At 49.5% G+C, this 20,561-nt stretch overlaps 2 long non-coding RNA genes across 13 annotated transcripts in view; one reads left to right on the top strand and one right to left on the bottom strand.

Annotated features, from left to right (window-relative positions):
* The window catches only part of LOC102386109, a 21,235-nt gene continuing 674 nt past the window's right edge, over nucleotides 1-20,561 (bottom strand). The window contains exons 1-9 of one of the 12 annotated variants that reach the window (XR_003095821.1): nucleotides 19,683-20,545; nucleotides 18,989-19,176; nucleotides 18,318-18,583; nucleotides 12,308-12,469; nucleotides 8,452-11,517; nucleotides 8,087-8,274; nucleotides 7,839-7,992; nucleotides 6,168-6,385; nucleotides 1-615 (exon numbers count right to left, since the gene is read on the bottom strand). This is a non-coding gene — a long non-coding RNA (uncharacterized LOC102386109). Of the gene's footprint in view, nucleotides 616-6,167; nucleotides 6,386-7,045; nucleotides 7,087-7,838; nucleotides 7,993-8,086; nucleotides 8,275-8,451; nucleotides 11,518-12,307; nucleotides 12,470-18,317; nucleotides 18,584-18,988; nucleotides 19,177-19,682; nucleotides 20,546-20,561 lie in introns of those variants that run through there. The other 11 variants (XR_003095819.1, XR_003095828.1, XR_003095825.1 and 8 more) reach the window with 11 other exon arrangements.
* Nucleotides 20,053-20,561, top strand: part of LOC112551530 — a 4,275-nt gene continuing 3,766 nt past the window's right edge. Inside the window, exon 1 of the long non-coding RNA XR_003095833.1 lies at nucleotides 20,053-20,122. This is a non-coding gene — a long non-coding RNA (uncharacterized LOC112551530). The remainder of the gene's footprint in view (nucleotides 20,123-20,561) is intronic.

Below are 20,561 nucleotides of genomic sequence, written 5' to 3'. Positions count from 1 at the left end.
CTTTCGCGGTCACCGAGATGCCCATCGCTGCTTCCCTCAGGGAGTTCCTCTTCTTCCACTTGCCCTCGTCGATGTTGTACATCTCCACGATCTTCAGGGGCTTCTGATTCAGTCCAACCCCTCCGATCACCATGATCCGCTTGCCCAGGGTGGCCACCGCTACCCCAGCCCGGGCCGTGGGCATGGGAGGGAGGGAGTTCCACTGGTCGGCTTCTGGGGAGTACACCTCGAAGCAGTCCATGGGGACACCATTGTCATCGCAGCCCCCGATGGCAAAAACCTGACCTTTCTCTTCCACCAAGGAGCAGTAGACCCTGCGGCTGGGGAGAGGCGCCAGGGTTTTCCACTGGAAGTCTTTGATACTGGCCACTTCCATCATGCACCGTCAGGGACGAGGGCAAGCATGTGCTGTGCCTGCCAGCTGTGCCTATGTAGAACACAGCGAAGTCTCAACGATCAATACCTCCATGTCCACGCAGTCTCCACGAATCCTGGGATCTAGCTACCGCACACACATGCACACGCACACACATGGAAGCAGGGCCGGTACCTTTCAGCATGTCTCTGTTAATCCTGAAGTTCCCCATCCACCAGAGGCTCACACAGAGACCGGTCCTAAAAAGGAAAGGCATATAAGGTTGGATTCAATTCCTTAGCCCGGTTTCCTGTGCGTCCCCACCCCTGAGTGACATTCAAAGAGAAGATGCTGCAAACTGTTGGCTCTCTGCCTGGCTCAGGGGTTTCCTGGCTTAGAAGGAACTTTTCTTTGTTGAATTCTTCTCTGATATGATTGCTCTGACACACAGACAGACTAAACCTTTTATTATATTATATTATATTATATTATATTATATTATATGTGTGTGTGTGTTGCGTATACACACGTATATGTATGTCTATATGTCTGTATGTCTATATACGGACTTGTGTGTGTACACACACACAGACAGACAAGGTTCCTTGGGTGAATTTGATATCTTTTATTAGACCAACCCAAATGGTTGGAGAATAGTTATTAAGCAAGCTTTCGGGTTCAAAAACCCTTCGTCAGGCTCAGGAAGCTGCAGCAGTCGGTGTGTGCTCTTCCTGGATGGAATGAAAAGTAAAGAAGCCAGGGGCTGGGCTGGGCTGGGGAGTCAGTTGCCAGGCAGATTGTAACGTATCAAAAATCCAATGTCTATGTTTAGTCCCTGATCTCTAGTATCCAGCAGGTTGATGAAATGGAGCCAACACGACCAACACGGCTACAACCTAAACCCCTACACACACACACGCACACACACACACACACACACACATCCACCCTGCTCTGCCACCCCTGGCTAAAATGCTTCAAAATAGCTGTGGCTGCATGAGATGGCGTGGATGCCACCCAGCATGCAAGAGTGGGTGCTTCAGAGACCTCTGGCTTAAGGTGCCTTTTGGAGGCAGAAGCAGGGCAGAGACAGCAAGCCTGACTTGCCAGGTGAGGTAGATGACTATTGCTTTGTCAGTATGAATATAAGAAGTGTCCCCATTAGCCAAGAGAGAGCCTGGCATAGCTCCTCTGTACCCCTACGACAATATAGAAGCAGCTTCCAATGTACATTTTCCCAAAGCAGCCCTCAGAGATATGTCAGTCTTAGAGCCTGCTCTGCATGGAACAGCCCGTAGCACCACCGAGGCTACAGTTACACAATCGAGGAGTAAGAGGATGACCAGGGCCCTTCCACCTTTTCGCTCTGAATCCCCACACAGGAGTTGAACTCATAGTCCTAAAATTCTAAGTCTCCTCCTCTCAGCCTCAGGCTACATTCCTCTTCTTGAAGCTGAGCCCTAGGGCTGGCAGAAGAAAAGATAATACATGGGACCAAAAGCTTAACAAACCAGCTGCAGTAGCTCAGTGGGTTGCACTGTTCCTCAAAAGTATGTAGAAATTTTAAGGGTCATGAGTTCTAGCCTCCGTAAAGCTGAATTTAATTTGTTGCTGCCTACCTCCATGCACTCTAGCTCACTGTCTCTTTGCTTTGGCAGGGACAATTAAATGCAAAATACATAAGCACTTGCAAGCCACAGTGGGGTCAACACCAAGACCCCCTGTCTTTTCCAGATGGCTTAGTGGAACAGATGTTATACTCCCTCAAGGCTGCAGTGCTTCTGGCTTCACAAGTCTTTCTCTTGGCTGTCCATTGGGCCAGCTTCACCAGGGATGGCATGCTCACTAAGTCTTACCTTGTGGCCTAGGGGCTAGGGTGCTTTGCTAGGAAAGCAGCAAGCTAGAAACTGAGAAGGTTAACAGAAAAGAAAGATGTTCTTAAACCTTCCTAGCTTTTGGCTTGGTGGTTAGAGCATATGACCCAGAAGTAGGAAATGCAGGCGCAAGTGTTACTAGGCTTAACCTTCTGCAGCAATCCTGGAAAGAAATAACTTGGAATCAAAGCTTCCAACCCATCTGCCTGAGAGAAAAGGGCTAATTCAGTCTCAGCAGAGGCTGAAGACAAACGGTTAGTTTGGTGATTTGTGTTATGTAGACACCTGCCCATTAAGAAACCAGACCATTTAATGTTGGCTGCAAGCATCCATCAGATGCAAAAAGAGCCTCAAGTACCTGTCAAGGTGTAATGAATTGAAACAGAGTCATGCTGCAGACTGCGGTGTAATGAATCGGCAACCAAGTCACCTATTCCCTTATTCCCTTTGGTGTCAAGTTGCGTGGCATTCTGCATCAACTAAAATACCCAGCATGGAAGAGGCAACGGCAGACTTAGCCAGAGAGCAAAACTAAAGAAGACGGTCAACAGGGAAGAGCAGGCAGTCCCACTGACTCGAGTAGTGTCGCAATACTAAAATACTGAACTTAAGTGCATTTCAGCCAGTCCTACTTCTGAGAAAGTAAGGGTTTAAATTAAAAACAAGAACAAACCAACAACACTCTTCTTAATGTACTAAATAAACACCCAGCTGTGTGATACCGGTTTTTATATCTGGGCAATTAATACGGAATCATTTAGCGCTGCCTGCAGCTAACCAGTTTCAAACGCAACATGTATACGTATGTTGCAGATGAGTAGGCAAAAAGCTTTGCAAAATTTTAGGGAGTCTACAGGATAAATGGGACACAGCAGCTCACAGACACACTTGAATTAGCTGTGCTTCCATTAAAAGCTGCTTGGGCAGCACTGGGCAGTGGCTTCATGTCACTTGAGCATCAAAAGCAATTCCTGCCTCAGATGGATTAGTCTAACTGAATGCCCTGCCAGATCTACAGTGGAAACAGCATAACAGTAAGAGGCAGTGCCTCGTAAGGGAAGCAGGAAAGTGGGTGTTCAAAGACCTGGATCCTGTGAGTGCCTCACCTAAGGTCACGCAGTACATTTTGAAGCTACAGCTGCCCCATTTCATAAAGCGTGTTTCGATTCTGGGATGAAAGAGTGCAGAGCAGTATCACTTTACAGGGCATCCCCATCAGAAAGGATGCATTCACATCTACATATTCCATCAGCAATCTGGTACAGTTGGAAGGGAGCATCTGAAAGCAGGCTCGAGAGAGGCAGCAGAAATGCAGCAATCATCTGTTACAGCTAGAGGGGCCACGTGCTTCTGCAGACTCCTTGCATCTCTCCTTTAGGCTCCACTTCTACTTCCTTCCCGAAGACTTGCAATAATCCTTCACTCCTTCATGCCATGTCTGCTCCCTCCCCCTTGCCACGGCCCTGTTCTCTCCCATGCCCCCCCAGCGGCTCTGTACATCCTCCCCTTAGCCCTCCCCCATGTCTTCCCATGCACCTCACCGTTCCTTTCTTTTTCCTCCTTTCCTTTCTCATTCTGGCTGTCAGCATTTTTAACTGTACTGGCACGGTGGAGCTCTAGTGAGAAGTAGGCATGCTCATGCTCAATCATCTAATAGGTCCCTTCTGACCCTAAAATCTATTAAATCTATGCTTGAGTGGGTCACTGGAACTACAGAAAACAGCATCTGACAGAAGTGCCAGATCCCCTGAACCATCCTCCTGGTTTCCAGCATTCACCAAAATCCATAGGGTTCTGTCTCCAAAGATACTCCCTGAAAGCCTGGAACTGAGCAGTTGCTTTGTTCCAGAGTTTCTATGCTGCAAACAGAGAAATACCAGCAAGCAGGTTGTAAAGCCAATAACATTTGGCTTGTTTTCATCTTTCAGCCATGCCAGAAATGTCAATGGGATCTAGCAACCCCTATACTATGCAGGTACATATTATTCATCTTACCACTGAAGCATAGTGAAGTTCTCAAGGTTACATACTAAGTCAGTGATGCACCCAGAAACCCTGAGTGAACCGCCAGACCACGCAGGGATTCACTCGTGAGCTGCGGCCAGCTACACCTGCAAGATTTCCACCCCCCAAGCACTTGTAAGTTCAACAAGGAATACGTGAAACCCAGCGTTACTTCACAGCACCGAAAGTGCGTACTTCCCATAATCTGTTCTGATGAAAAGAATTAATGGCCAAAGTCCATCTGAAGACAAGAACCAACACAAAACAGAGTGTTGGAATAAGGGAGAAAAAAATCCCAGTGTTGTTCTCTGAAAACCCCCCGATGGTGTTAATTAGGAGGAAGCGCTTGTGATTCATGCGCTACAGATGACAAGATGTATTATCCGAAGGCATTCAGAGGAACAGACAGCCATTTTGTTTCCTCAGGCTGAAACTTGAGGATGGCCAGAGCCAAATTCTGCTTACTCAGAGGCACGAGGAAGCATCGCACCGCACCCCAGGAGGCAGGTACGGCCGCATGTACACACACCCACACAGCCTCGAGTCTCAGCTGCTCTCAGCCCCTTTTGTTCGGAGCATGTTGGTGCTGAGGGTCTGACCTGCCTGAATACCTACCCGCCAGTGAGGACTCCTCCCTCCAGACCAGAAATATGCTTGCTTCGGTGAACAGTCATTTCAGTTAAACGCACAACATTAGAAAGCACGACATTGAGAGAGGTCTTCCTGCTTCTGCTTTCAAAGCCTTTGACTGCAGCCACTTTTAAGGGAAGTGACACACCTGCTTTTGGAGCACCTGGAACAGTGAGGGCCTACAGAAGGCCATCCTACAGGGGAGGCAGGAAATCAGCCTGGAAACATATGCCATTTTGCCTCTGGCAAAGCAAGCTCACGGAACAGCAGAATCTTCCAACCACTATTCAGGTCTTCTCTTCCTTCCTCCACTATTGCTTTGTGTGGCCTACTGATCAGAGATTGCTTGTGTCCCAAAGGCAGACTCAGTAATGCACATGATCTGTTGCAGGCATACAGTGTGTCACACCAGCCACATTACAAGTGTGGCAGCGGGATTGGATTCCAGATGCTTTCCCCACAACTAACACACTGATGGAGGAGAGAGAAAACACCACATAAGCCGGTTCATCTTCCTGCCTTCCAAGTGTGAATGCATTCTTAGATCAGACCTTGCTTCCACATCTATAACCTGAGGGGATGGTTTAGGATCTGAGCAGGAGGCTGAACATTAAGCCCAGCAGCATCAGAGAGAAGAGGAGCAATGTTGCATGGAAAATGAGAAACTGAGCTCTTCCCAAAAGCCAAAAATCCCACTCCATTTTTGGTGACAGGAGGGATTTACTCTGTTGTCCTTGTCCAGAACTTCCTGTCCTGTCAGGGGCCAGTTATCTGCTGCCTTCCATCCTGGAAGTGACCACACTTCAGTGACTCAGCGGCTTGAGACCCTTTGCTGGTGACATGGAAGTGTTACTGCATTCTCCCCATTCTTGCCCATCTAAATCACTCTGAATGATAATCTATCTGGAGGAAAGAAGAACTCTCAGGCAACAGCTTGAGTAATGTTTGCCTAAGAGACTGTTTGCTCAGGTTGTGGGTAATAGAGCTACACGGATGTACTATGGTTTCACGGTGAGCTCGGCCATAATTAGCCAAACCTTTTTGCAGATTGTTATCATGGAACATTTTTGAGAGAGCCAGACATAACACAGAACTCTATGCGTTCACAGCCAATTTCCCACCATCGTAAGGAAATAATCCATACTATATTGTAGGTGGTCCCTGAAAGGAGGAAGGAAGTCCTTAGGCTAGTGTCAGAACTACATTTTTCTTTCACTTTTCAGCAAATATTTTGATTCTCACGTCTCATTTAGAAATGAAAACAGACCTGTGGGAGGACTTGGCTTTCTGTGTGGTTGGCTTACCTCAGAACGTGCCCTGACTGTCTAAAGAGCAGCTGGAGGGAAACTCTTCATTCCCCACTCTCCACCGTGGTCTTCACTTGCATTCATCCCAAAAGCTGATACCAGTTATTCCTGCTCACTCATCCGGAGACTGACTGGATAGGCCACGTAGGGTTGAATGCAGGTTATCAAGACAGCCACATGCACTTTCCACGATGCACATGGGCAAGGGTTAAGACCTGTTTTGGGAAGTGAAATAATTGTGTAGTATCTGAAGAGAGGCAGTTTTCCAAAAACTGCAAAACAACACCCAAAACCTTTAATACATTTCCCACTGCAGCCATTGACTTTTCCGGAGGCTAATGGGCATATCTTGCAGGTGTACTTAGGCAGTAGTGTTTGAAAACATGGCTCTCACATACACACGTGGTAGGCTAACTTCAGAAACTGGATTTGTTCCAACATCTGGAACACATAAGTGTCTTGGCCAGGCTTTGGTTACTTGACCGGAACATTAGTTATATTTTTGGCATCATGAACCACCTGCCTCGTCACACTGCAGAATTGTTTACTAGTGGCAGACATTAAAAATGGCATTTAACCTTAGAACGTCAGAAAAGCCATTGCAATCACGCAGAACCTTTCGGTGCCCCTACGCTGCACGACTGTGCAGTGTTTCTTAGAGTGGCCCCCAGGTGCTGAGCAAGAAAGATGGAGGTAGCCCATATGAATGACTTTCCCCTATGCTACCCTCATGTGTATTACTGAAAGAGCCTTCTGTAGTGCAGGAAGGAAATGCACTCCGTGGGATGTTTCAGTTGAGATTGCTTGCCGAAGAGTGGTTTAAGGCAAAGATCCAAGTTGGCACTCTGAAATGGGAGCGAGGTGAGACTACTCACCTTTAACTCTCAGCTGGAATGCCAGGATCTTTGCCGCATCCCTGCTTGATAGAAAAGAGCAGTGCAATGCAGAATGAGTCACCCAGGAGAATCATCCCAACTCCAATCAGGCCATTATAGTGCAAGCATGTTGAAACTACCCAGCCAAAAAACATCCTCTTCTCCCTTGAGCATATTGGAGGCATTACTCCCCTAACATCACCCCCACCCAGTTTCTTGTGATCCCTCCGGGGCAGTGGCAGGGCTGGGCAGCCTGTAGGAGTGATCTGGCTGACACTGGGGTGGTGGGAAGAGCCAAAAGGAAGCACCTGTGGTGTCATTATAGTGAACTGCTTATGGCTTGTCCTTGAGTTCAGAGCTCCTAGCGATCAGCTTTATGTTTCCTGTGCTAGAGCTTTGCCAAGCACCACACACAGTTGCAGTGACTATAATAGCAAATTGTCTGTAAACCCTGGTTTCCAAAGAAAGTAGCAAGCTTCAAAACAACCAGAAGGCCACGTGTCATAGAGGTGACACTGCTGTATTTAAATTCAGCTCCCAGAGCCAAGCAGAAAAGGGTAAGAGGTAAAACCATGGAAGCAATTCTGCACCAGCAAGCTTGTGTTTGCAAGGAAGGGAAATGAAAGTGTGACATCGCCACAGTGCCTCTCAACATGCAAATGTGGTCCTTGGTGCCAGTTCAGTACTCTGCTTATAGCAAGGCAATGTGAAATAAATAATTGCCCTAGCAGTGGTTTCCACTGCAGTGACCCATTGAGTCTTTCAGCCGCTCACTTGCAATGTAGACACTCACCCTTCCTTGCACAAACTCTGAAATCTGAATTCAGCGTCGGTTGGAGTTGTGTCTTTGCACACTGCTGCATGCAACTTCTGTGTAAGGCTCCATCATCCTCATCCCTCAGCATGTTCTGCCAACTGTTCTTTGGGGCCGTGCCCAGTGTGCAAAGCTGCCACAATAAAAATGGGGAAGGATAAATAATAACTAGCTCCCCTGGATTGGCAGAAGCCAGGTCCAGCTCTGTGCAGCAGACTTGTCCGTACCCATCCATCCTTTTCCTTCTATAGCTCTAGTACAGATTCCACATCCAGTTGATCTGAGCTAAGCTGTCGTCTCTCGCTGGTGTATAGTCAGGATTAAAGCGAGGGTATGGACGCAGCAAGTTTTTCACCAAGTAAAAGTGGGGTGGGGCTATGCTCCACACTAACTTCCTGTGTGAATGCTCTTCACCCTGCAGTAAGTGGAAGCAAAACTATGCTGGTTTACCCCTTCCTTCACCGAGGGCAAGGCAGCCTCACTTTGCTTCTGCTTACCACGGGAGAAAAGCATGCACAGGGAGCCCTGCCTCACTGTGCCCCACACTGAATGATCTGTGTGGCCATAACTCACGCTCAGAAACAGACCTCACCTTTCCCACTGCGGGGGTTGGCTTCTCAATTGCACCTCAGGTTCCAGAGCATGAATTTCCATCTTAATATCGCAGAGCACAAAGTCATGGCAAATCACAGCGCAATGTTAGAAGAACTTTCCAGGGGAGCCAGAACAAAGGAGGAAGTGATAGGTCTGTGTCTTGGTCTGAATGGCAAGCGAATCTGAAATGCAAATCTAAAAAATTACGCATCCTCAGGTCTGCCTGTCTTTTTTTTTTTTCTTTAAAAATAGAAAAAAAATAACCAGAAGCTGCTTCTTTGGGGAAAATATCACAACCAGCAGGAAACCCTCCTCCAGCCTTATGCCTGGTACCAGTTACTTGGATGCATTTGTTACAGCCACAAAAGCGGCCATGTAAAAAGGGTTTTTCTCATGCCTTGTGTCTGGGTCACGTCTCCTGACTTGCAATCTTTTCAGCCTCACAAGAAGTACACGATGTCCTGGGAGATAGGCTTTACGTATTATCACCTTCTTTGCAACTATAAGCCATAACATCCAGACCTTCAAGGTATGTAGGTGTCTCATTCCTCCTTAAATCAGGGGGAGTTAGGTATAGAAATGCTTTTTGTTCGGGCTAAGGACCTATTTGCCTACTCCAAGAATACTGTGTTTGAGAACTGGTGATTTTTTCATGCATCTCTTTAGGTTGAAAACATCACTGTAGCTATCACCGGTGGATAGCGCTTTTCAGATGATAAATTTGTGTCAGCAATGTCCCTGATGATTCATATACATGAGCAGAATTAGCTGCCTGACATACGGCCATTTCAATCCTTTAGGTGGTAAGAATAATTTGCATCTCACCTAGCAGAAAATTATTGCCCGCTAATCCAGAAAAGTGCCAAAGAAAAGACTGGGTCAGTATCAAATGCTGCCTACAAGTCCAAGCCATACAGTTCTGAAGTGAGCTGAGGTTTCATACTGTGGACCTCAGTTATGCTTGGCCCGAACGGCAGATTTTGCTGCCAGGTTTTGTAAGGGATCTTCAGGAGGCTGTTCAAGTTATGTTCAAATGAAGCAAGGACTGGCAGTCAACTATTTATTAAGAAAATAAAACAAATGCCACCACAACCAACTCTAAATCACACCCTGATCTTTCCACTAGCCTCAGAAGGACCTCATCTGGTCAGCATGAACAGTTTTACATTAACATCCTAATAAGCCGGAGGTGCCAGGGAAGTAGAGTATAGCTGAAAGCCCCCCGCTCCCTGGTTAATAGTGACTGAGAGCAGCTTCCATTTGAAGCTGCCTCTGCAAAATGAATTGAATGTCCCAAGCTCGATTCTTGCAGAGCAAGAGACAAATTCTTCCCTGCACCTGATTGTTTCTGGGCATGGAAAGGAGCGGTCGCACCAGGGAGCCCGTTTCGGCTGCCTGCTTCTGAGGGCTAGTCTGTACCAGCCCCAGCACACTCCTGTGCCTGGCGTACGCATCTCGGTTCGCTCTCTCCCCTGCTCCCCTGTGCCAACAGAGCATGGGGCAGCTGAGTCCACAAGCTGGGCATTCGCGACCATCCTGGGAACCCCGATGGGCCGCCGAGAGCCAGGCTCTGGCCCTGTTGTGCTATTTAAGCTTGCTACCTACCGTATGCAATGTCTCCCACCATCCAAGCCAGCGCGGCTTCTTGTGGTAATAGGCTGTGAGGACCAGCAGCTCACATTTGCAGTTGTCACTTGTGATATTTGGGTGCCCAGCTTTGGACGCTTTACATGGTGGGTTTTGGAGAAGCTGAGCTCAGCTTTCTGAAATTTGGGCGTCCAAAAAACTTGGGGCACCAACCAACCTCAAACCTCTTTGGAAAAGGATGGCCACTTGGTTCTGTGAAACGCCAGACCACAGTGCTTCACCTGGCTGTCACTGCCAGCCGCAGTCAGTACAGGGGTCAAGACAAGGGATGAGGCATGGAGAAAGATGCTCTGGTTCAAGAGGGTGGCCTAAGCAAGCTGGATCCTTTTGCCCGCTCCCTTTCTATCACATGCCAGTTCTGCTCCTTCATGCAGATGCAAAGGGCCAAAAAAGAAAAAAAAAGTACCAGAAGCAAAACTCTCTGAAAAGAAAGGGAAATGGCACTGTGCTACTTACTGCAGGATTGTGGTTTCTTGCTGCAGGAGAAATGGTTAATTGAAACAGTCGCATGAAACTTTGGAAACTTGGCATTACTCCTTTTTTTTCCTACTCACTTCTTCCAGTGAGCTCGCCTCCTCCACAGCGCTACTCATGTCTCATTAAGTTCATAGCTACTAACCGTCACACCTAGCAACCGTTCCCTCTGCGTGAACTAGTATCTGTTTCCGACTGTTCATCTCTGTCAAGATGGCCAGTCACTGTTCTAGGCTTTCCCTGTCACAGTTTTGTTTTGTTTTGTTTTTTTTTGGGGGGGGGGGAAGAAAAAGGTTCTTCTTAAAATGGGCTAATCCAATTCCCCTGAGATTTTCAAGTGACCGCTTCAGAAACCAATTTCTGATAAAAAATCAAAAACATGTACCAAATTGTAAGCTGAAAGCCACTGTTGGAAGCAGGAACTCGTGGTAACACCCTAACTCTTGTGCTATAAAATGGGAACTAGATAATGCTTCTAGTGAATTATTAACAGAACAGCATAATTACCAGAGGCAAACACTAAGACACGGAATTGCATGTTTTTACAGCGCACAATAAAATGACCTCTCTCACCACTTCTAAATATCATCAGGTCTATTTAGCCTCAGACTTCCTGCTCAGGAAGGTTGAACTGGTTGTGTGTGTGTGTGTGTGTGTGCATGTGTGTGTGTGCGTGCACGCGCTCGTGTGCGTTTTGTTTTTTGCGGGTGGTTTGGCTGGTTTACTTTGCCCTGCAACATTTGCAGTCACTTGCACCACTACAACGCGGTGCTTCACACTCCCCGTTGTGCACGTATCTATAATGACGATTCAAGGCACAGACCTGGGCACCAAGGCTTTCCAGGAACTGGACACAAATGTGAAGTTGTTTTACCTCTGGCCCTTCTTACTTCTCACAATTGTGAACGTTCTTGGGGCTTTTTTTCCGCTTTGTGTCCTTTAACTGCATTCAGAAACATGAGGGGAAGAGAAGCAAGTGAAGAAAGAAAAAAGAGATGGTATCAGGGCAATCCTGTTCAAACAGGAGAAACAGGGAAGTAGAGGAGGAATTATAACCAAGATTTGCATGCTGACTTGAAACCACGTTCTAATTTCAAGTTTATGCAGTTCAGCGTCTGCAAACCTTTGCCCAGTTTTCCTCACTACAAGGCTCACATCAAAAGCAGAGGCTCTCTCCCTAAGAATGAGTTACAGTCAAGAACTGTCACCTTCTCAAGTGACATAGCTTTGCTGGATCCCCCCCTTTTGTTACTTCATTAAATCTTGCATCTGAAATACGAGCAGGAAACTGCTAAATTAAATGTTGGCTAAAGCCTTTTAACAAAATAGAAGCTGCATGCATGCACACAAAAGAAGATTAGGGGGCACTTTAATCAGCCTTGTGCTGTTCGTGCTCTCAGTTCTGACAGCAGCCACGCGACAGCTATAGAGAAGGAACAGAGCCAAAATGACTTCATAAAACAGCGACTTCAGTCGGTTAATGTACTGATCGAGACTGTACTCAGCCTCATAGTTATAGAAAAAAAGGGGAGAGAAGGGGAGAGTGGGGAAGGTTGCAGACACATCAAAGTGGACTAACATTTACAAAAATATAATGAGGCAGCAGAAAATTTAAATGGCTCATTTGTTTTCAGACTTGCAATTGAATTTATGCAATCGCTTATTCTGTGCTGTGCCGGTAAGCATTTGCAGTCTACAGCTTCAAGTAGAATTAAAACATAGATGCTACTCACAGTCAGAGGCAGATAAGTATTCCTGTGCCTCGCCAAGCCTCCCTTCCCACCAGTAGCTTTCCGCCACGGCTGGCAACTGCTAGCTTCACCTTCCCGAGAGATGCATCGGTAGCTGTGGCGATTGCTTCAAAGCCTATGGCTTGCCTGGGCAGGCAGGTAACCCTGAGAAGGGGAAATGTTGACAGCAAGTTAAAAAAATTAGACCAGTTCATGATGCTACAACAGGAAGTAAAAAACGACACGTGGTAGAACTCACCCTAAAGATGTGTGTGTGCACCCCATCACCCAGGACAGTGGGAACGCAGACCGAGATGTTATAACGTAGGCACAGATGCACACACGTATGCACCCCTCTCTGGAAAATGAACACCACCTGGTGGGATTACCCGGGACATTTTTGTGACCAGTTTCCAATGGAAAACTGGAGAGCTGTGGAATTTCTACAAGGTTTGTTGGGATTTTCCGCTGTCTCTAATATCAGCAAATGCTTTGCCTCCAAGTGCTTCACATCCTCACAGCTGCTGCACATTCTCTGACAGTGTAAAGGGGCCTGACAGTGGGCAGGGACGGCCCCCTGTGAGTCTCCCTCGGCTTAGGGGGAATTCCCCACTTTTGTAAGTGCTCTAGACTGGCCCTGTAAAGGCTGCCGGTGGGAGGCTGGTGAAAACCATGTGTTTTAGCCAGTCTCTATTTGCCAGGGCCAGGAACCTGGACAGCTGAGCTGATGCTAAAGCAGTCCTGAAGCTGCTGGGACACGCACCGGAGGACACACAGGCCCCATCAAGCCTTTCCCCTTTGCCCCATTCCACGTGCAGGCGCAGAATTAATCGAGGATCAAACTAATTCTCCCATCTCTGACGTGAGGAAATATGGTAGGTTGGGAAGCTGCCCACAGAAGACCTGTGAACGATACCCAAGGTTTGCGGTAGGGCCAAGTGCAGATCCTCAAGACGTGGTTTTACAAGTGACCCTGCTCCAGAGACTCCAGCACCACTTCGCCCCAGGACAGGGCCAGGCTGTGACAATGCCGTCTTCCCATCTGGCACCAAGACGGATTCCAACAGGAATTTTGCTTCCTTAGGCACTGAATAAAAACTCCAGCACACCAGCCTCAAAGAACACAGCCCAGAGACGGCTTTGAGCCTATGTCTTGCACCTGATGGCTGTGACACAGCGAATGGCATGAAACAACAGGCTCTGGTCCTCCAAACATTATGCACAGAAGTAAAAAGATAGCCAGAACACTGGTCATGGGGCCTCCTCTCCAAAAGGCTTGTCCTGTTTCATCCTAACTCGACAACTGGACAACCAGCTTTCCTTTTCCAAATCAGCCATCAATTTTAGCTCCTATTAGAATGTAAAGTTAGTCTCCAAGATGCCAGCACACCCACACATATTTACCTTGGAAACATTTAACAGAGCAGAAAGATCAACAAGCTGCATATTTTTTAAATTGAGTAGCAAACAAGGGTTTGGCCTGACTGCGCACTGCTTTGGGGAGAAAAAAAGAGGCCAGGGTTTTAAATAGTAATTTAAACCATGGGGAGAACCAGTTCCTATGCAAGTGAATCACGCCAGGTATTCTTTTGGGGATGCGGGGCCGAGTGGCTATTTTGAAATGGCGGAGGTATTTGAAAACCAGCTGCTGAACAAATGTAGGAGTCACCCTTTATGGCGATTTGCCTTCCGCGCTATTGCCACACGGAAACCTGCTACAGGATTAACTCTTGCTGCACCCAGTGATTTAATAACGTGGCCGGCGATTCCTGTTCGCATCGGTGGTTGCTAAACAAAGTCCGTTTTAAGGAGGAAAACAGCTTGTGAATGATCTGTGCCGCATTCAGGTGCAGGTCCATGGAGCATCGAGCTTGCAGAGCCCTCTCCTCTTACCAAAAAAAAACAACCTCTGCCAGGCTGGGACCGTACGTCTTAGCGTCAGGCAGAGTTATGCCCTCCCAGACAGCAGACTGGCAGTGAGGTTGACATGGCTATCGCAGGGGTAGTTTGGGAATGCCATCGGGGTAGTCTGGAGAAGCCATGTAGTTGTAGATCTACTTGCCCCTGCTCTTCCCGGCTTCTGCGGCAATCTGGAAGAAGTGCTCATACCGCAGACCCCTGTGGCTCATCCTCCTGCAGCCTCCTACGGCTCTGCCAGCCCTCACACACAGGATACACAACAGGCATTAACATGCGCCATTATGCTTAAAATTGGACCAGACAAGGTAATGAAATAACAACCGATCATATAGCTCATCACAACCCTTCCTACCGGCCCTGCAAGAATAAATGATACCTCGGCAAACCAAGCCAATTTGAGCGTACTCCACCGCACTAGGTATGGTGAATTATACTCGGTGCAAAAATCACCACGCCTTTTTGACTCGGAATTGCCTGCCCCAAAGCCAGGCAGAACTTGAGGAAGCAGCATTAACACAACAGCCTTATGAGAAGTGCTAATTATTGGGGCGCCATTTTCTTATGTGGCCGTGACTCATCAGGATGATCGTGCTGCCACGCAGTTTGCCCTACGCTTTAGTGCTACGCTTGAGAGCCCTGGGGTGGAAAAGCAAGTCCTCTGAATGGCACAGGCAGCAGGGGAAGAGGGTTTCTTTAAGGCAACGCAAGGTGCTGTAACTAGCAGGGATGAGATGAAATTAAGCCAAGGGACATTTTGGCTGTTAAGGAGAAGCGCTCAACATTTGGCTCTAGTAGACTGTGAAAAAGCTTCCCAAGAAAGGTGATAAAAGACTCGTCGTACTTCAGCCATATAAAACTAGTCTGGACAACACGCTGGGGAACAGACTGTAACGAACCGCCCTCTGCCGAACTGGATGAAGCCTAACAAGCCTTTTGCATTTGCAAGCTTTTTTCAAAACGTGCCCTCCTACGACGAAGCGCTGAATGCAGGGCTAGCAAGCTGTTCTAACACGTTCGCTGCCGCGACTCCTTCTGCCACTGCAGGACCCCAAAAATTCCCACTGCCCTCGCTGCCATTCTCTAGACGTTGCCCAAGGGAAGTCGAGACCCCTCCTATGCCTGTAAAGGGATGATGGGCTGTTACCAGGGAGTGACTTATCACAGAAGGGCTCTAGAAGGGAGACACTGTAATGCCCGCAAGAGGCTTCCTGTAATATAAGCTGCCCTTGACGCATGCCGCAGGACAATGAGCTGTCTGTGTTTTAATACGTCTTCAAATGTTTTCCCTTCTGCTTTTTCACTAGTTCCTTCAACTGACAGTGTTGTCTGAAGGGGCTAACTCATGTGTCTGGGACCACAGCATCTTCTTGCCCTTCACTCAAACCATGGCCATTTGGGAGTTCGACCTCAAGCTGTATAAATGGACAGGCTGCAAGAAGGCAGTCCGTCAGGGTACCAGGACTTCTGCGTGTTTTGTCTGAGCCTGGGATGCCATGCTCTCTCCCTCTCCGAATGCCGTCAGTCTCATGTGCCCCTGGCTCAATCGCAGCTCTGAAGTAAACACGGCTCATCAGCCCATACACAGCCAGGGACTGTACACGGAAGGACCGCGTGCCCCATTTGTGGTGCATGGGAAAGAAGGTCTGGGTTTAACTAGGAAACAGTGTCTCCTCTGCGGAAAAATTATGGTCTGAATCATGCTGCGTTGGCTTGGTTTTTAGCAGACAAGCTACCACATATGCCTCCCCGCGGGTGAAGAGTCAGCACTGCCATCAGGATTAGCAGGCAGGTTCCTTTCCCTGGAAAAATTATGTGAAAACGAGAGTGCACATTAGATTGACAAGGACCAGAGCTCCTTGAAAACAGGCGAGAGTCGGGCAAATAAAAGCTCTGAGCAGATTCAGCACTCACCCCCGCCTGGCAGCACAACTCAGGGGATACGAAGGCCACCAAGCAGGAAGGACTGGCATGAAGAACAGACAAGGGTCACCCAACGCAGGGATGGATTTGGTTCCCTTCTCCTTCCCCCTCACCCCAACACTTCCATGCCTGCATCTGAGAACATGCTGCTGCCCACAGTCCAAAAAATGGGTGGCTTCCTGCTCCCGAAAGCAGCTCGTGCCCAAAAACTCAGGTCTGCATTTTTGGAGATGGGAGATTTGATTGGCATTGAGACCCCAAAGCTGGAGTTGGCCCATTGCAAAAGCAGAGGGCATCCGCACCACCCAGCTCTGGGCCCAAATGCCGGCCGTAATGGCGAAATTGGAACCGAGAGTTCGAGAAAACTGATGCTGGGCAATGGCGAGGCGGGCGAATGACCTTGCAGGAGGCAGCCTGACATTGTGCCCGTGAAGAAGGATCCCTCCCTGCCACAGACGGGCAGAGCCAGTCCAAGGTACGAGCCCTCTGCATGCACTGCATAAATCCAACTGGCACCTCTTAATGCCAGGAAAAAACTCTCACACAGCAACACAATTATCCCATCCCGCAAAATATGTGGGGGGCGGGGGGAGGACGAGCACCCTGGACCGCGCAACAAGGGCGTCTCGGCAACTCGCGACGGCCATTTTGTACAAGAACGCTGCGATGAGATGCATTTTGCGTGCGTCTCCATCCACAGGCATCTGCTGGAGCTGATGCTTAGCTGCTGCGGCATGCGGCCCCGTCACGGGGACCGAAGACTGGCAATCCCCAGCCACACCCAGACAAAAAAACATCTTGCGCAGGGTTAAAACAATTGCAGGGCAGGGGTTGGCTTCCCTGGATGGGCTTTGAGGCTGTTTCTGGTGGGGTGGGAAAAGGAAACAAACTGTGGAGGAGTTGACCATAACAGTGGATTTCCCAAATGAGAAAAGAGAAGCATTTGCTCAAAGCCTGTAACCTCCTCACAGCATCGGCGGCACTCCTGACACAGAGCACTGTATTTATATGACATGGAAATTAACAGCAGCAGCAGTGCTGCAGGCTCCGACTCTCCCCGGCAAGCAACAAAATGGCTAGGGGTGCTGTCGTGTTCGTCTGAATGCCTGCTCTGCTCCCGGTCGGTGAAACGGACAGGTGCTGATACCCCTGCTGCTTCGCTCACACATGCAAACTTCACCACCGACGTCGAGTGTGCGTCTCATTCCAGCCCCTGCCCTCCCCATCCCACTCCACAGAGCCCAGGCAACAGCCTCCAACAAAACGGACTGCGTCACAGATGTAACACGGCCGATGTTGGCAGAGATCATGGCTGCCTCTGCTCAGACAGCCCCACTCCGGTGCGAAGGAATAAAACCAAGGTAATGCTCTCAAGCACGTACCACCGGCTGGTGCAAAGACTGAACTTGCTTTTCCCCACATGCATGGTCCTTGCACAGTTAAATCACCTCAGGAAATCTGCGTGGGTTGTGCCTCAAGTACTCAACCCAGCGGTGAATAAGCCTCCTAGTGCCGCACTAAGGCAGCTATGTGCAAGAAGACCCTCTTTACAGAGGAGAAAGCTGAACCATCAAAAGATGAAGCCAAGTAACCAAGGCTTCACAAGCAAGTAAGCAGCAGAGTAAGGAATAAAACCCAGACCTCTCGGCTCTTGTTCAGTATCTTAGCCACCAGGCCACGTGAATCGGTTGTTTGTGCCCCTAGCACACGCAGGAACCCAACAAGTCCATTTCCCCCATCGCCCCTACGGCAAAGCACCACGTCTCTTGCACGCCATCCTGCAAGATTTCTCTCTTACAAATCGTGGGATTTCTTTCTTACAAAGAACTGAATTCCCACGCGGGGAGGGCTGGAGAACGTAGCTACCATTCGAGGTTAAAATCAGACCAAAAAAGAACTCGGTCACTGACGCAAACCTCTCTGGGGCCAGCAGGCGACAAGGAACCCAACGTGAGCGTGCTGATCCGTGTCTGCTCGGGGTGCTTTGAAAGGACACCTGCTCTTTTCTGCACTGATGGCTTGCCAGCCCCATCTCCTTCCACGAATCCCCTCTGCCGCAGCAAGCCCCGAACGCGTGGCAAGTGAATAAAGCCCCCACCACCCTGCCGGCGAGAGGTGGTGAACGCAAGGGGCACCTGGACGGACCGCATTCAACAGAAGAGATGCAACTCACCGCACTCCCGAGCAACTGAGCGTCGGCTCTCGGTCCGGCTGCTGGCTCTGCATGGATCTCTCTGCTGCTGGCTTACCGGCGTGTAAGCGCAGTTATGCAGCAGTGCCGGCAGACGTGCGTGTATGTCCATCGGCCTCGCTGCAGGGACTGCCGTTGCGGTTGCTGTTCCTCCTCCTCTGCGGATCTAGCACCGCAGGAAGTGCGGAAGCTCTGCGGGAGTCAGCTCCACGGGCGAGGGCTGAGTGACTCAGGAGGGTCGGTGACACCTGCAAGGGGGATTCTCGATGCGCGGTGGAGCTCGGCAGGCAAGGGGAGGCGAGGGAGGCAGGAAAAGGTGCGAGGATGGAAGGAGGGATAAGGAGGCGCTTTTTACCCCTCCGGAGAGCGCCTGCGCGCTCTCCACCCTTGGATCTCCCTTTGGGAAATGGCTTCCTCCCTTCTGCTTTCCTGCCCCAGGGCTTCGAGCAGCCCTATACGGCCTGATGAAATCGGGTCTGGCACTGGGTGCCTGTGGGAATACGACGCGTATCTCGGGATACGCCTTTCGGAGACAAACGGCCATTAAAAGCGATCCAGGCCGAGAACACGCCGCGTTCGCTCTGGTTATAACCATGACAGTTGTTGCTAAATGACCGTACTTGACTCTCGAGCTCCCGGCAAATGAGTAATACCTGAACGGCGTCCGCCCCCTTATCCTTGAACTTGCTGGAGCCTCTACGTGACTGGAGGCTCAGGGCAGAAAGCTCCTTGCTGCGTGAGAGCGCGAGGCACCGCACCATCCGGGGACTTCTCGAGCCGGGGAGCTGAGCAGCATCTGCCAAACACCTGGGCGGACCCAACCTCTTCCCTGCGGAGCACTCTGGGAAGAAGGAGGGCAGGGAAATGGGTAAAAAACATGGCCTCTTGTCTGGCCTGGACTCATGCTCATCCTCCATCTCCAGGCCTTGCCAGATCTGGGCTGTTTGTCCTCCTCGGTCTCCCCGCTCCCTGCCCAGCCCGGCCCCGTGTGCTGAACTCCTCCCTCCAACCCCACTCTCTAATTGTATTTATTTTTTAAATTCAGATTCAGCCCTCGCTCACTTCCCTGCAGTTTTATTCTGACGTAGTCTACGGCAGAGTTGAGGCCGCAGTCGCCCTCCTATTCCCGCTCTGTATTTATACATCGCAATTCACAGGCGCAGCCTCCGCCCGGGACACTTGAGCAGGCTAGCAAATCCTCTCTGCCGCAAGGGTACCGGTGCTCAGCAATAAGACCGTGTACCCTTATAAGGAAGAGACACTCACAAATACACGACTTTCCCCTTCTCTGCGGGCTGTAATGCTGACGCGTCTTTGCGGCTTGTTTTGCAACAGAAGGAAACTCACCTGTCACGGACGCCATTCACACTCCGGGTGATTTATTTGCACCCACCACGACCTGCGCAGGCCACGCCAGGGAATTTGCTGCGTTTCTCTTTTGCTTTGGGCAAAGTGACGTAGTGCCAAAGGCAGAGAGATCTTTTCAAATGCCTGGCTTTGAAAAAGCAGAAAGAAAACCCAGCTGAGATTGTAGTCACAAAGCAGTTCCCAGCACTTTGAAGCAAGTGAAATCGACATTTAGATTTGACACCCTGTCCTTGGCCAATCCTGGAGAGGTTTTCACCTGCCATCACCCCTTCCTCCAATAGGATCGAGTGTTTAGACTCAGAGCCCACCCCAGCCAATGGTGTGCAAGCTCAGCCACTTAGTTAATGATGCAGCAGTACAGGGAAGACTATCACATGTGAGCTGGAAGGCTGCCAACATGGAGACACGGAGAGAGCAAGGTAAACAACTTCCCAACGCCAAAATGATGACATTTAATCCCTCCACGCTAGCTTCCCTTCTCAACTCATCCTTAACCCCTCTCAGCTGCTCTGCAAGCCTCCGAAAGGCACCACGTACCTGTCCCTCACCCCCCGCCCCCTCCCCCCCCCCCCCCCCCCTCCACCCGATGCTTTTTAAAACTGGACGACAATGATCACTGCGTCACCATTTCCCACTTTCTGAACTGCGCAGCAACAAACCTCCGAGCTCTGAAACGCGGGGCGCGACACGCCACCCTTTAATCAAGAGGTGGGAGGGAAAGAAAAAATCAAATCAAATCAACTCTTCCCCCACTTCTCCCCCCAATAAATACCCATGCATTGCACAGCAGCCTCTGCGAAGTTGTCATCTCCACCCCCCCCCCCCAAGACCCACACCCCCACCACCACCCCTCCCCCC

Source organism: Alligator sinensis, unplaced genomic scaffold (genome assembly GCF_000455745.1).
Source record: "Alligator sinensis unplaced genomic scaffold, ASM45574v1 scaffold1499_1, whole genome shotgun sequence".
NCBI lineage: Eukaryota > Metazoa > Chordata > Crocodylia > Alligatoridae > Alligator > Alligator sinensis.
Note: the sequence above shows the minus strand (reverse complement) of the source record. Positions and strands in the feature narration are given on the sequence as shown.